This window comes from Lissotriton vulgaris, chromosome 8, assembly GCF_964263255.1.
Source record: "Lissotriton vulgaris chromosome 8, aLisVul1.2, whole genome shotgun sequence".
In the NCBI taxonomy this organism is placed as follows: Eukaryota; Metazoa; Chordata; class Amphibia; order Caudata; family Salamandridae; genus Lissotriton; species Lissotriton vulgaris.
This window is the reverse complement of record NC_141696.1, coordinates 1248054982-1248068718: the sequence shown is the minus strand read 5'-3', so window position 1 is coordinate 1248068718 and position 13737 is coordinate 1248054982.

The window sequence follows — 13737 nt, the reverse complement described above, 5'->3', positions numbered from 1 at the left end:
AAAAGATCCAGTTGAGGTTCCGAATATATTTGACAGGTTATAGTAAATCAAAGCATTTCACTCAACACAGCACAAACATTAGCAAATAAAAAAAAAAAAAAAATCACAGCTAGAAACTTTATCACTAGAAAGTTTGGGCTGGAGGACAGTCCTTTCTCCTTCTTCCAGTCCTGCTGAGATCCGGGTTGAGGGTGCCTTGGATGTACTGCTTATGCTCAGAAAATGCCCTCAGGGCAATATGCTGTAGCAGAACTGGACACATCCGATTCAGTGGCCCAGGCAATGGACATCTCTATTTCCATTCAAAGGCATGCATGGTTCCGACCATCTAACTTTTTAGCAGATGCTCAGGTGAACTTTATGGATCTGCCATTCACCGGTACACACCTTTTTTGCAGTGAGGCTGATTCTGCATTGGAGTGGTTTATGAGCAGCAAAGCTACTGCTTACTCGCTTGGTCTCCATCTGCCTTCTCCCTCAAGAGACTTTCGCCAGTTTCTGTTTCTTCAAGGCGTCTTGAGAGGATCTTCCTTTCGTCACCAACAGCAAAATCAGCCACAAACTTAGCAATCACCTAATCCATTGGTCAGGCAGTATGGTGGTAGAAACCGAAGATCCACTATGCAGCTTTAAACTTCCTCTCCCGTACTACCAGTTAAGTAGACCGAGTTTGCTCCCCTAAACCCACTCTGAGCCTGTGATAGGGCAGGTGTTTTGCTTTCTCCCAGTCTGGAAGGAGATTACTTAAGACCAGTTGGACCTCTAAATCGTGGAAAGGTGTTCCCTTGCTTCAGGCGCTGTGGCCTAACCGATCAGCACCTCCTTTTCCCACCCCTCCAGACCACCTTGCCTTAGAACAAGAGTTGGTGGTACCACTGCTATGGATAGGAGCAGTGGAGTTAGTGCTAGAGCAGAAAAAGTGGCAAGGAAGTTACGTGTATTCCTTTCTGATGTCCAAGAAGAAGAGGTTTTCATCCAATCGTGGGACTCTGGCAACTGAACTTCTTCCTCAAAAAGGAACAGTTTAAGATGCTCACCCTAGACCAATTACTTCTGGTGTTGGAATGTGGAGACTGGATGATATCACTGAACCTGCAGGGTGCATTCTTCCACTTCTATATCCTACGATCACATCAGACGTACTTGAGATTTGTGGTGGGTTCTACCCACTACGAATTTGTAGCATCAACCTTTGACTTGACATCTGTGCCTCATGTCTTCATGAAGGTGATGGCAGTGGAGGCAGCCCATCTCAGAAAAATAGGCGCCCCAATGGTCCTGTCTCTGGACAACTGGCTGCTCAAACCTGGTTCACCAGAGTGGTGTTGCACCATCTGTAGTCAATAGCATCCCTGCTGTTCGACCTGGAGTTTGTCAACAAGCCCATATCTCCCTTGTGGCCCTCACAATGACTCCAGGTCATAGGCTCAGTTCTGGACACCACCATTCTCTGAAACTTTTCTCCATCTGAAAGTGTCACCGACATTCAGGAAATGGTTCCTTATTTCCAGCCCTAAGATATCAAGGCACGGACAGAGGTTTTATTTCTGTTGGCGGAAGTTTAGTAATCCACATTTCTTTAGTAGGGGATCTCTGTGTATAGTCATAATCATGAGAATAGTCCTGCCCATGTGCGTGGACCCCAGAGCACTTCATTAAATATATTCTCTTAAGTTGTCCTCTTCTGTAATCCTGCATAAACACTTAAGAGATGATAAAAAAGACCATAATGCAGCCTTAAAAACAACTAGGCTACGCTGGCCATTACTTCTTCCTTAAGTGAAAAAGATAGCCAGGTAACAGTTAAATTGAACTATTTTACTGAGTTGCACACATAGAGAAACTCCCCTTCACAGAGACCCTTTTTTTCATGATAGAGATGAAGGGTTGGACAGACAAGCCCCATAGGCTGCCATTATGTAAATGGATACCGTGCCTTTAAGAATCCTTCCAGAGACCCTCGGTATCCCATGATGCACAGCCAAAGGCTAGTTACTTTCAGTTCTTTTTTCCGGCTCCTGCTAGCAGGATCCTGGAGCATTGAGCTCTACCTTGAGTTGTATATTTTTCAATAATTAAGCTTTCTAAAGTTAGTTTGAGTGTTTTACACGACGTCTTTGGCCTTTTCCTTCCTTTTCTTGTCAAAATGCCATCGTTGTTCAACAAGTGCCCTGAATGTGGCAGGAAGAAGGCCAAGTCGGACGCCCACAGAGTTTGCATTCTCTGTCTACCTACTTGACATGTTCCTGAATCCTGCGCCATCTGTAAATCCTTCTCTAGGAGGACCCTGCGTGACAGGGAGAAGATTTATCTTCAAGACCTGGAGCAGAGAAGACAACAGGCTGCAGGTAGGACATCTGGGCAAGGAGAGAGCCAGTCCTCCTCCAAGACCCATGCGTTGGCCTCTGGGGGTTCTCAAGTCGAAAGAAGGCTCAAAAACTATGCCGGTCGACGTCTAAGGCAACATCAACGTCAATACCAGATATGACGACGATATTCTCCTTGTTGAGTCAGGGCTCTGGGTCGAAGCGACGTCGAGCCCTCTGCTTAGGTCAACGTTGACACACCATCGTCGACGATCTGGGTCTAGGAGACATCTGCGCTGGCCGTCAAGGCGACACCGCTGCTCACCGTAGACGAGACGTTGGATGTCGAAGAAGACAGTCGACGTCGAGGAGGTATCATCGTAGCTCGACGTCGAGAGACCAGTCCCACTCTGTGGTCAGCCTCTCAACGTTGACAACAAGTTCTAGATAAGGACGACGTCGGCGCTTGCCATCGAGGGGCACTACATCCAGGGCTCCCTCGTCAAGGGCAGCCCGCAAACAGAGAAGGGAGGTATCTACCTCGGTCTCTGAGTATTCCAGGACCTATTCTCCAACTAGGACATTGGAACCTGCTCCTGGTCAGCCTGTGGCTCCTCGTCAGTCACCGCCTCAGCGGCCCAAAACTCCTACTCCTCCGCCTCCTCCTAAAACTCCGCCACCTCCTCCTCCTCCATCTCAGCCTCCTGCAGTTTCTCCTCTGTCTCTGCCTGTGCCCTTGATTCCTTTGCCCGTGCTCCCTGCAGAACCTAGAAGGGCAAGATCACCGTCCCAGCCAAGACATCGCTCCCGCAGCTGGCACAGTTCTTCTACAAGGTCTCACCGGCGCCGTCGTCCCGAGAGATCTCGTTCTTGATATACTAGGGACACAGCATCCACTAGTGAGGGGAGATACTCGCCCACATTATGGGACTCGCCACCTCTGAGAGTATCACCTGTTGATGACATTGCCACAATCCAGGAGGTTCTTGTGAAGGGAGCGGCAAAACTGGGCATTGCGTTGTCTGTGCCTACTCCCACTACGTCAGTGATTTTTGAGACGCTGCAGCAAAGGCAAACCTTTCGTTCTCTGCTTCCATTGGTACCCGGATTGGAGGAACCGGCGATGAAGTTATTCCTTAAGCCTTCCTCTGTAAAGTCTGCGCCTTTGAGGCTCCAGAAGAAATACCACCCCCGGACTCTGACCCTGCATTCCTTCGGGCGGACCCCCCTCCCGGATTCAGTCATTGTGATGGCGGCCAAGAAGCAGTATGCTACGGCCCCCTCGTCCACAGTCCCTCCGGACAAGGAAAGCTGTAAGCTGGACTCTGTGGGGAGAAAAGTCTGCAACACTGCAGCCACATCAATGAATGCGGCTAGCTCTACTGCCCTGCTGGGCCGTTGCAACCGTTCCTGACGGTTCACTGATCGCCTACACCGGTCACTCCTGCCGCACCTTCAGCTTCCGTGTCGGCCGGACCTTCTCACGAATTTCGGAGGGCAGATAGTGCACCCCAACCTCTCGTCGCTGAATTTGGCAGCATGGCTCCTGAGCTAGTGCATTATGGACATTTAAATCTCCCTCATAACTGTATGGAGATATTAAAAGAAGCGAAAAGACCATCTACATGGACTTCCTAAGCATATAAATGTAAGAGATTTTGCATTTGGTGTGCCTCTAAGAATGCAGATCATACCTCCTGCAAGTAGGATGTTCTTCTTCCTTATTTGCTGCATTTGGCTCAATCTGGCCTGAATTTCCGTCCATTAAAGTTCACCTAGCAGCTTTAACTGCGTATAGGAAATGTCCTTCACAAACTTCCTTTATCCAACTCCCAGTCGTCAAAGATTTTCTGGAAGGTTTGAAGAAAGTGTTTCCTCCCATTAGGTGTCATTCACCTCCGTAGGACCTTAATGTGGTGCTTTCTATTCTGATGCAGGAGCCTTTTGAGCCCATTCATAAGGCTTCTCTCCAGCATCTGTCCTGGAAGGCAGCTTTCCTTGTTGCCATAACATCGGCTTGCAGGGTGAGTGAAATCCAGGCGCTTTGTTGTCAAGAACCTTACACAGTGTTTCATTCTTCAAAGGTAGTCATGAGAACCCACCCTAAATTCCTTCCAAAAGAAGTGTCAGAGTTTCACGGGAATCAAACTATTTCTTTACCCACATTTTTTCAGTATCCTTCCTCTCCTGCTGAGAGATCTCTTCATTCTCTCGATGTTAGAAGGGTGTTAAAGTTCTACTTAGATAAGACTAAGGAGATTCGTAGATCGGATCAGTTGTTTGTTAAGTATGGCTCTGTCAGGACTGGTCTTGCTACCTCCAAGCAATCGTCTCCAGGTGGATCGTGTCCTGTATTCAGTTGTGTTATCAGAAAGCCAACAAGACTCTAGTTAGTAAGCCTAAGGTTCACTCTACCAGAGGTAAAGCTGCTACAGCGGCTTTAATCCAAAACGTCCCTATTGCAGAAATCTGTAAGGCTGCCACTTGGAAGTCAGTCCATACCTTTACTTAATACTACTGCCTGGACTCTGATGGCAGGGCAGATGCTCAGGTTGGGCAGGCTTCACTGAGGAATCTATTTGCACAATAGTGGGTCTGTTTGTTCCTTCCACCGCCAGGGTTTATTGTTTGGGATGGGCTTGCTATTCTATTCACATGATTATGACTATACAGAAAGATCCCCTACTACAAAAGGAGTAGTTTCTTACCTGTAACTCCAGTTCTGTAGTAGGGGTATCTCTGTGATAGTCATAAGCAACCCGCCCTCCTCCCCGGTGGATGAAACAGTGATATCCAGAATTCCGCAGGCCTTGCTTTATACGCCTTCAAAAAGAACTGAAAGCAACTAGCCTTTGGCTGTGCATCATGGGATACCGAGGGTCTTTGGAAGGATTCTTAAAGGCACGGTATCCATTTACAGACACATAATGGCAGCCTATGGAGCTTGCCTGTCTAAACCTTCCATCTCTATCATGAACAAAAGGGTCATGTGAAGGGGAGTTTCTCTATATGTGAAACTCAGTAAAATAGTTCAATTTAACTGTTACCTGGCTATCTCATTCACTTCAGGATGAAGTAATGGCCTAGTTGTTTTTAGGCTGCATTATTGTCTTTTTTATTATCTCTTAAGTGTTTATGCAGGACTGCAGAAGAGGACAACTTAAGAGAATATATCTAATGAAGTGCTCCGGGGTACACGCACATGAGCGGGACTATTCACATAATTGACTATCACAGAGATACCCCTACTACAGAACTGGAGTTACAGGTAAGAAACTACTCCTACTCTTCTAAAGCGTAATTACATGTTAAATTAAATTCTGCCGCTCTGACAGTGGAATTAAAGTATGCATTAAAGTATTAAAGGTTTAGAAGCCACTGCATAGTTCTTGGCTCCCTTGAATACTCAGCAGTAATTAATTTATAATCCCTGCAGAATATTGTGAGGGCAGCATGTGATATATGCAGTGGTTTCTAAACTTAAGAAGCCACTGCACACATCTGGGCACTCTTGAATACTCTGCAGTAATTAACTTGTAATCACTGCAGAGTATTGTAAGTGCACAGAGTGATATATGCAGTGATTTTTAAACTTTAGAAACCACTGCAAATCCCACTCGCCAGCGCCCCTCATACTCTGCAGTGATTAAAAATTGTTATCACAGCAGAGTATGTAAGGAGTGGCCGCCGAGTGATATGCAGTAGTTTCTAAACTTTAGAAACCTCTACATACCACTCGGTATGTTTAGCTGCGCTATTTTCATAGTGCAAAATACACCCTTGCATCCATTTTTGGATGTGACGTTGCATTTAGCACTATGAAATTAGCACCATATGTCTACTTCACCCCGCAGCAGAATTCTGCGGAATCTTACAGAATTTTAATGTAATTCCACAGAACGTAACTCAGCAAATAATGATTATTAACATGGGTATAGTAAGTAAAGCCAGGATTCCTATGTACGAGTGTCGCCAGACGTCTACCAGCCTGTGTACCCTCATAAGTACGCAGGCATCGGGGGAGGGGGGGTTCACTCCAGTGTTGTTTGTATCTAAAAGAAACATGTAATGATAGATTCCTTACCTTAGAATAACCCCCAGGCGTCAGACTGGATCCAGAAAGTTTTTAGTCAGCAGTACCCCTGCGCGTCAGTAGGCGTCGTAGTGCGGCTCCACGTGTGTCGTTGGCGCCGGGATGACGTCGCTGGAGCTACTTAGACGCGCCCACACGCGTTGATGTCAGTTCTTTATTTTTCCGTCCCAGCAAGCACAGATCTGGAAAGAGCAAGTACCCCCAGTCACTTTTTTGACTGAGCTTTTATTAAGGCCTTTTACCTCATTTCTTAGAGTCGATCAACTCCTGATGTCGTACGGATGCCCGGCTTCAAGAACTGCGGGGACTGTCAGCACATGTCTGTGATGGACCCGCACTGCATGTGTCTTTACTTCTTGGGGCGTGACCACGACTCCAAGTCGTGCCCCACCTGCCGAGCCATGGCACCGACAACTTTGCGGGAGCGGTCCCAAAAGTTGCTGGAAGTCCGTCAGTCGGCTCAGCGCTGGTCCCGTGGGAGGTCGAGGGATCGGTTGAGGAGCCGTCACCGTCGTTCCTCTGGATCCAAGTCTTAGCACTCGGGGTCAGGTATGGAGAAGCATTCCAAGAAGAAGCTGAAGAAGCGCCATCACTCTTCGACTTCCCATCATGCGACGCTGCTGAGAGTTCTGGTGGTGCCACCCCCGCGGCTCCGGTGGAGCCTGCAACGTCACCTCCGGCCTACCCACCTTTTCTGAGTCCATCGGCGACGCCTGCACAGGTGCAAGAGTTTCCTGCTGACATGGTCCGACTCTTTGGGCCGTCTGACCCCGCCTGTGCTCCTTCGGGCCCTGGCGCCGCAGGGCCCCCTGGATCCGGGCTCGGATCCGAGCGACACCGGTTCACCTGATAACACCACCGGTGTCGACCCCACCTCTGGCACCACCTCCGACGTCGTCCGGTACAACCGCTGACATCGTCCCCGGTTTCAGCCCTGAACCGGATGCAGCATCCAAACTGCGTCGATCGACACCGATTCTGACGCCGATGGAGCCTTTCTACCCATAAGTTGTCCTCCTTTTTTTCAGCCTGTTTCACAGACTTCAGAGGAAGGGGAGGACTGAGAGGGGTCTGAGGACCCTCTCACACAACAGTGTGGTGATGATTCGGACTGGGCAGAGGATTTGGGGATGCCAGTGTCCTAGACACCTCACCGGAACTTGGCATGCTGTCTTCTCTTTCCGTGGCTACGGAGGGGGGAGCAAGTTATGTAGTGGTATTGCAGAGGGCGGCTGAGGCTCTCCACCTCGAACTCCCTACAGTGGCTGTCAGGACTAACCTCCTGACTGAAGTGCTTCAACCGGCGGCAACCTCTTCAGAGCCCTTGCTGCCTTTTAATGATGCACTGTCTGACGTTCTTTTGGGGACTTAGTCCAGGTCCAGCACAGGGGCTCCGGTGGGCAAGAACGTGGCCCGGGCAACCCCCTCTTTCTCTCCCAACACCCCACCCCTGAGAGCTTGGTTATCCAAGCCTCTGCATCCCAGAGTGCATTCCCTTCCGCACCTCCGGATAGGGAATCCAAGAAGCTGTTCTCATCTGCCAGTTTAGGGCTGCGGTCTGTGAACACCGCTTGCCTCTTGAGCCGTTACTCCCACTCTGTCTGAGACACAGTAGCGCAGGTGCTGCCCAACTGTCCGGAGGAGGCCCAGACAGTACTCACCCAAGCTATTGCACCTGGGAGAGACACAGCTAAGTTCACCATCCATTGTGGGCTTGATACCGCCGACTCACTGGGCAGGGCGATTTCCACGACTGGCTGAGAACAGCTGGCTTTTCGGGGGATGTCCAAAATACCTTGATGGACATGCCCTTTGATGGCATTCCCCTTTTTGGCAACAAAGCGGATATTGCGTTGGACCGCTTTAAGGATTCACAGACTAGGGCCAAGTCCTTAGGCTTATCTGCCACACGGCCTCCTCCGCCTTTTGCTTTTCGCTCATTTCGTGGCAGCGGAAGGGGTGTACCAACACCTTCATTCCAGAGCCACAGGTCGGCGCAGCAACAACCTCAGTGCGGATGTGGGAACCGCTGAAGTGGTTCTGGGGTCCAGCGAGCTGGTCAGTCCAGCTCCACCCCTGCAGCATCCACTTCAAAGCCTTCCTAGTCCGGCCTTTCAGGCCCATCAAAAGCCAGTGGGTGACACAATACCCAGTCATCTACTCAACTGGCGCATCATCACTTCAGACAAGTGGATGCTGCACTTATTCTGAAGGAGCTACTCCCTCACCTTCGAGACTACCCCTCCAGCCATGCCACCTTTGTTCCACTGCATGTCGGGGGACCATCTTGCGCTTCTTCAACAAGAAGTCACCTCCATCTTAGCCAAAGGGGCCATCAAGCGCGTTCCTGGTACTGAAGTAGGTCTTGGTTGCTATTCCCACTACTTTCTGGTCCCCAAGACTGACAAGGGCCTGCGTCCTATCTTGGACCTCAGGAAGGAGAAGTTCAAGTTGTTGATGCTTGCTCACGTCTTGTCTGCTTTCGACCCTGGAGACTGGATGGTAGCTTATTTCCACATCCCCGTCTTGCCGGCCCACCGGGGTTACCTGCGGTTCACGGTAGGCCACGAGCATTTTCAGTTTACCGTGCTCCCCTTCGGCCTTACCAGCGCCCCTCGGGTGTTCACGTAAGTGATGGCGGTGGTCGCAGCTCATCTGCGCAAATCGGGGGTTCCAGTCTTCCCCCTATCTCTCCGACTGGTTGTTGAAGGCGGCCTTTCCCCAAGCAGTCGTCTCCCACTTCTAGACTATGGCCGACCTCCTGCATTTGCTTTGGTTTTCCATCAAACCTGCCGAAGTCGCACCTGATTCCCTCTCAGAAGCTCCTCTTCATCGGAGCGGTTCTGGACTCGGCGCAGTTTCGGGTTTACCCTCTCAAGCACGGGGTCCGGGATATTCAAGCGATGATCCCTAACATTCAGCCTATATCCCGGGTTTCGTCAGGATGACCCTTCAGTTACAGGGCCTGATGGCCTTCTGTATCCTGCTGGTGGATCATGCCAGATGCATATGCGGGCTCTGCAGTGGGACCTGAAGTACCAGTGGGCACAGCATCAGGGCAACCTGTCTGATCACTTCCAGATCTCGGAGGGCACTGCACGACAATTGCTCACAAATCGCGATTGGGTCAATGGCAGATCCCTCTCCCTTCCCCAACTGGAGCATACAGTGGTGACTGACGCGTCCTTCCTTGGATCGGGCGGCCACATGGGAGAGGCCTCTGGTCTCCTGCGGAGTCCCGACTCCATATTAACCTTCTGGAGCTTTGGGCGATCCGACTTGCACTGAAGGCATTCCTTCCTTCTGTCATAGGGAGAGTAGTGCAGGTGTTCACTGTTCAGTGACACCACCGTCATGTTATACTGCAACAAACAGGGCGGGGTGCGCTCGTGAACCCTATATCAGGAGGCTCTGCGCCTCTGGACAAGGATGGAGCATCAGGGCGTTTTCCTGGTGGTTCAACACCTGACAGGTTCTGTGAATGCCAGGGCGGACGAACTCATCCGCCGGTGCATGATGGATCACGAATGGCGTATTAACTCGAGCTTGGCGCAAGGTCTCTTTCAGCAGTGGGGAGAGCCTTGGTTAGATCTATTAGCCACCGAAGAGAACACGCAAGGTCATCAATTCTGCTTGTTGGAATTTCCAAGGCGGCACTCGCTAGGCAACGCTTTTCGTCGCGAATGGAGTTGCGGTCTACTATACGCCTTTCCCCCTATATCACTTCTACCCAGAGTGCTGAAGAAGATCAAATGCGACCAGGCCCAAGTCATTCTTGTGGCTCCGGACTGGGCTCGAAGAGTATGGTATCCTGAGCTACTCAGCATGCCGATCGATCCCCCGCTCCGTCTGCCTCTTCGGGAGGATCTTCTGTCGCAGCAGATGGGGTGGGTCCTCCATCCGAACCTGTCCAGCCTCCACCTCCTTGCGTGGAGATTGACCGGCGGCAGTTGATGTGTTTTGACCTGCCTCCCGAAGTTTGGGTGTCATCTTGGCAGGCAGGCGTTCCTCCACTAAAACTGTATACGTCTGCAGTTGGAATAGATTTGTGGCATGGTGCACAGCAAAGGCTGTGGATCCCTTTCTGCCCCTCTTTCAGAGGTCCTCCCCGTTCTAATTTCTTTGGCCCAGCAGGGCTTTGCTCTGGGGACTATCAAGGGCTATCTCTCTGCCATTTCAGCCTTTTTACGGCTTCCAGATCAGCCTTCCTTTTTCAAGTCCCCTGTTGTAAATAGATTCTTAAAAGGCATTACTCATATTTTCCCTCCTGTTCCTTTCATAATGCATCAGTGGGACTTGAACCTGGTTCTGACTTATCTGATGTGTTCTCCCTTTGAGCCATTTCACAACTGTCCTTTTGATCTTCTCACTTTAAAGACTGCTTTCCTGGTGGCTATCAACTCTGCCAGAAGAGTGAGTGAGCTCTAGGCTCTTTCTTCTAAGCCTCCATTTCTCTCAGTCCATCCAGACAAGGTTGTTCTGCGGACTCATCCATCTTTTCTGCCAAAGTTTGTCACTGCCTTTCACATCAGGCTGACCATCACTTTGCCCACCTTCTTTCCACCTCCGCATCCCTCAAAAGAGGAAGAGAGGCACCACTGTCTAGATCGAAAACGTGCCCTTTTCTTCTATCTGAACCTCACACAACAGTTCCGGGTGGATAACCAGCTCTTTGTTGGCTACGTGGACGCCAAGAAAGGTCGGGCCGTGCACAAGCGGACCATCTCTCGGTGGGTTGTTCTGTGCATTATGGCTTGTTATTCTTTGCCTAAAAAGGAGCCTCCTATGGGGGTATGCTCCCATTCTACCAGGGGGACGGCAGCCACTACTGCTTTGGGACAGGTAGTTCCCTTGCATGAAATCTGTCAGGCAGCTACGTGGGTTTCACTAATTTACTAAGCATTACTGCCTGGCCAGTCAAGTCCAGAGAGACGGCTTCTTTGGCTGTTCTGTTCTCCAGGTCTTTCTGGTGTGATCTTGGTTTGCAGACCCACCACCGGGGTTGGTATTGCTGGGGTATCTATTCTAAGGTAAGGAATCTATCACTACCTGTTTCTTTCAGATGCTCAAGTTACTTACCTTTGGTAACAATATATCTGTAAGAATCATTAGTAGTGATAGATTCCTTACCGCCCCACCATCCTTGCTGCGAACTGATTTCTAGTGTTAAGATCATCCCTTTCAGGGACCTAGTTTCATGGCACAAGTGGTCAGTTTCTTGCATGGCTCTGCGTTCCTGGCGCGGAAAGTAGTGTACAGAACTGATGGCAGTGCGCAAGGGAGGTGTCTAAGTAGCTCCAGCGACGTCATCCTGGCGCCAACGATGCACGTGGAGCCGCACGACGCAGCCTACCGAAGGAATCTATCACTACTAATGTTTCTTACAGATATATTGTTATCGAAGGTAAGTAACTTGTGCATTAAAAGTCGAAAGCACAAAGTCACAGACTACTAACGACGACCCTGGTCAGGACAAGAGCTTTGCCATATTTGAATTAAAGAGCAAGGGATCGTCTTGATTCGGGCCATATACCACACACATTGTAAAACAGCAGAGTACACCTTAATCTGTGTGATGGCCCATTGCCCAGGTCTACGTTCTGTTGTTATGAATCACTGGACTCGAAAGGAAGGGCTAAAGAGGAATGTAGTACCTCTAATTGAAACCTGTTGGGCTTTAGAATCCAAAACATAACTTCTGAAGTAATGTCTAATGCTTAAATGCAAAGTGGGTCTCTGTAAGGCACAAAATTTGTGACTTAAAAAAATTTATGGTTTCTCTGACCAGCCGTCTTTTAAGAGGACTTTTTAGTTTTCTAATGCGCCTGCACATAAACTTAAGAGCCCTCATCGTAGCGATGCAGCAAAACATTCTAACCATTATTCTAAAAACTCTACCGAGCCTGGATCTGAGCCATAGCTTAAGCATTGGCAAGCCCCCTTCAATTATTAATAAATATGTAAATGGCCATCTGTGGAAAAAACAGTTCCTGTTCCTGTAGATAACCTTTTAAACACTGCTCGGCGATAGTCACCTCTCATACCACTCGAGGATTATCAAATAAAGAGGCAGGCGCTGGAAACTGGAAAGCGGGAAACCAGGTTTAATTCCGTCGGAGCAGAACACGTCAGATCGGACAAACAGGGTATCGTCTCGAGGTGCTCTAACCGCATCTCTGTGGCCTGGCCTTTTATACACAGGTTTATTGCTTTATTGCATACAACACATTCTTGTTAATACTTTGATGTTTCGGAAAGACATCCTCGGAATCCCCGCTTCAGGCCCGTTCCCACACATATCTACAGTAGAAGTCCCCACCCTAATCTCAGCAGGTGATGGCTATCGCACTGCTGGACATTCCGCCGGGAATAGAAATGTGTGCAATTGGTCGGATCTCGTGGGGTGGAGACATTGATTAATCTCAGCTCCTTTGAAGAGAGGAGAGTTTCTACTGTAGGGGGCAATAAACTGCATCCGCAGTGCTAGGTGATGGCCTGGGATCAGCTCGGACAATCTTGCATGGAGGAAGGGATTATCAAAGGGCCTGCTCGCATGAAAGGGATGAAAGGGTATGTGGGATCGGCACGGGATGTGGCTCCGAGGCATGGTCGCGCTGAAGGTGCGTTTATGGCCCAGGCAAGCGAGTTTGGGGGCTGTCAGTGCGCGGGGCATGCTTGCGAGGTCAGAGACACGCGCTGGCGATCGGCAATGGGCAGAGAGGCCATGGTATTCAACGTGGCTGCCGCTTACGCACACGTATGGGCCCAGAAAAGGGACAAGATGGCGCTGATAATGTTCACGCTGCAAACTAGATTTTAACAGTCCTCCCTTTTAACATATCTAGCCAGCTTGTCAGTCTGTATTTATCCCCATTATGTTACAGATTTCCACTTCGTATAAAGCTTTCATACGTTCAGCTTCGAAGTCCAGTCTTAGGGCAGATACAGTTCGCAAAAAGTGAACACAGAGGTGGCAAGCATTGAAATCCCAGGCAGCACCCACATATTATTACAATTGTTATCAATATGATTGCAAACAACCTCCACCCCCAGTCTTTTACAGTACTCCAGAACCAGTTCCCAAATGACCATCCTTCTTGTTCTTGGTGAACCTCTGAGGAGAGTCTGTGGAGATGTTCAATTGCCTTATAGACTCAGGGCGAGTTGTCCGGCACGTAGGTGCAGCAGCTAGATCCCATGATGCGGCATGCTCCTCCACGATCAGCTAGAACCACATCTAGAACAAGGCGGTTCTGAAGAGCCACCAGGCGGACCGCCTGAAGCTCGGCTGTGTTGTTCGTGAGGATGCCAGCTCTGATGTTCTTAGTAGTTTTAACT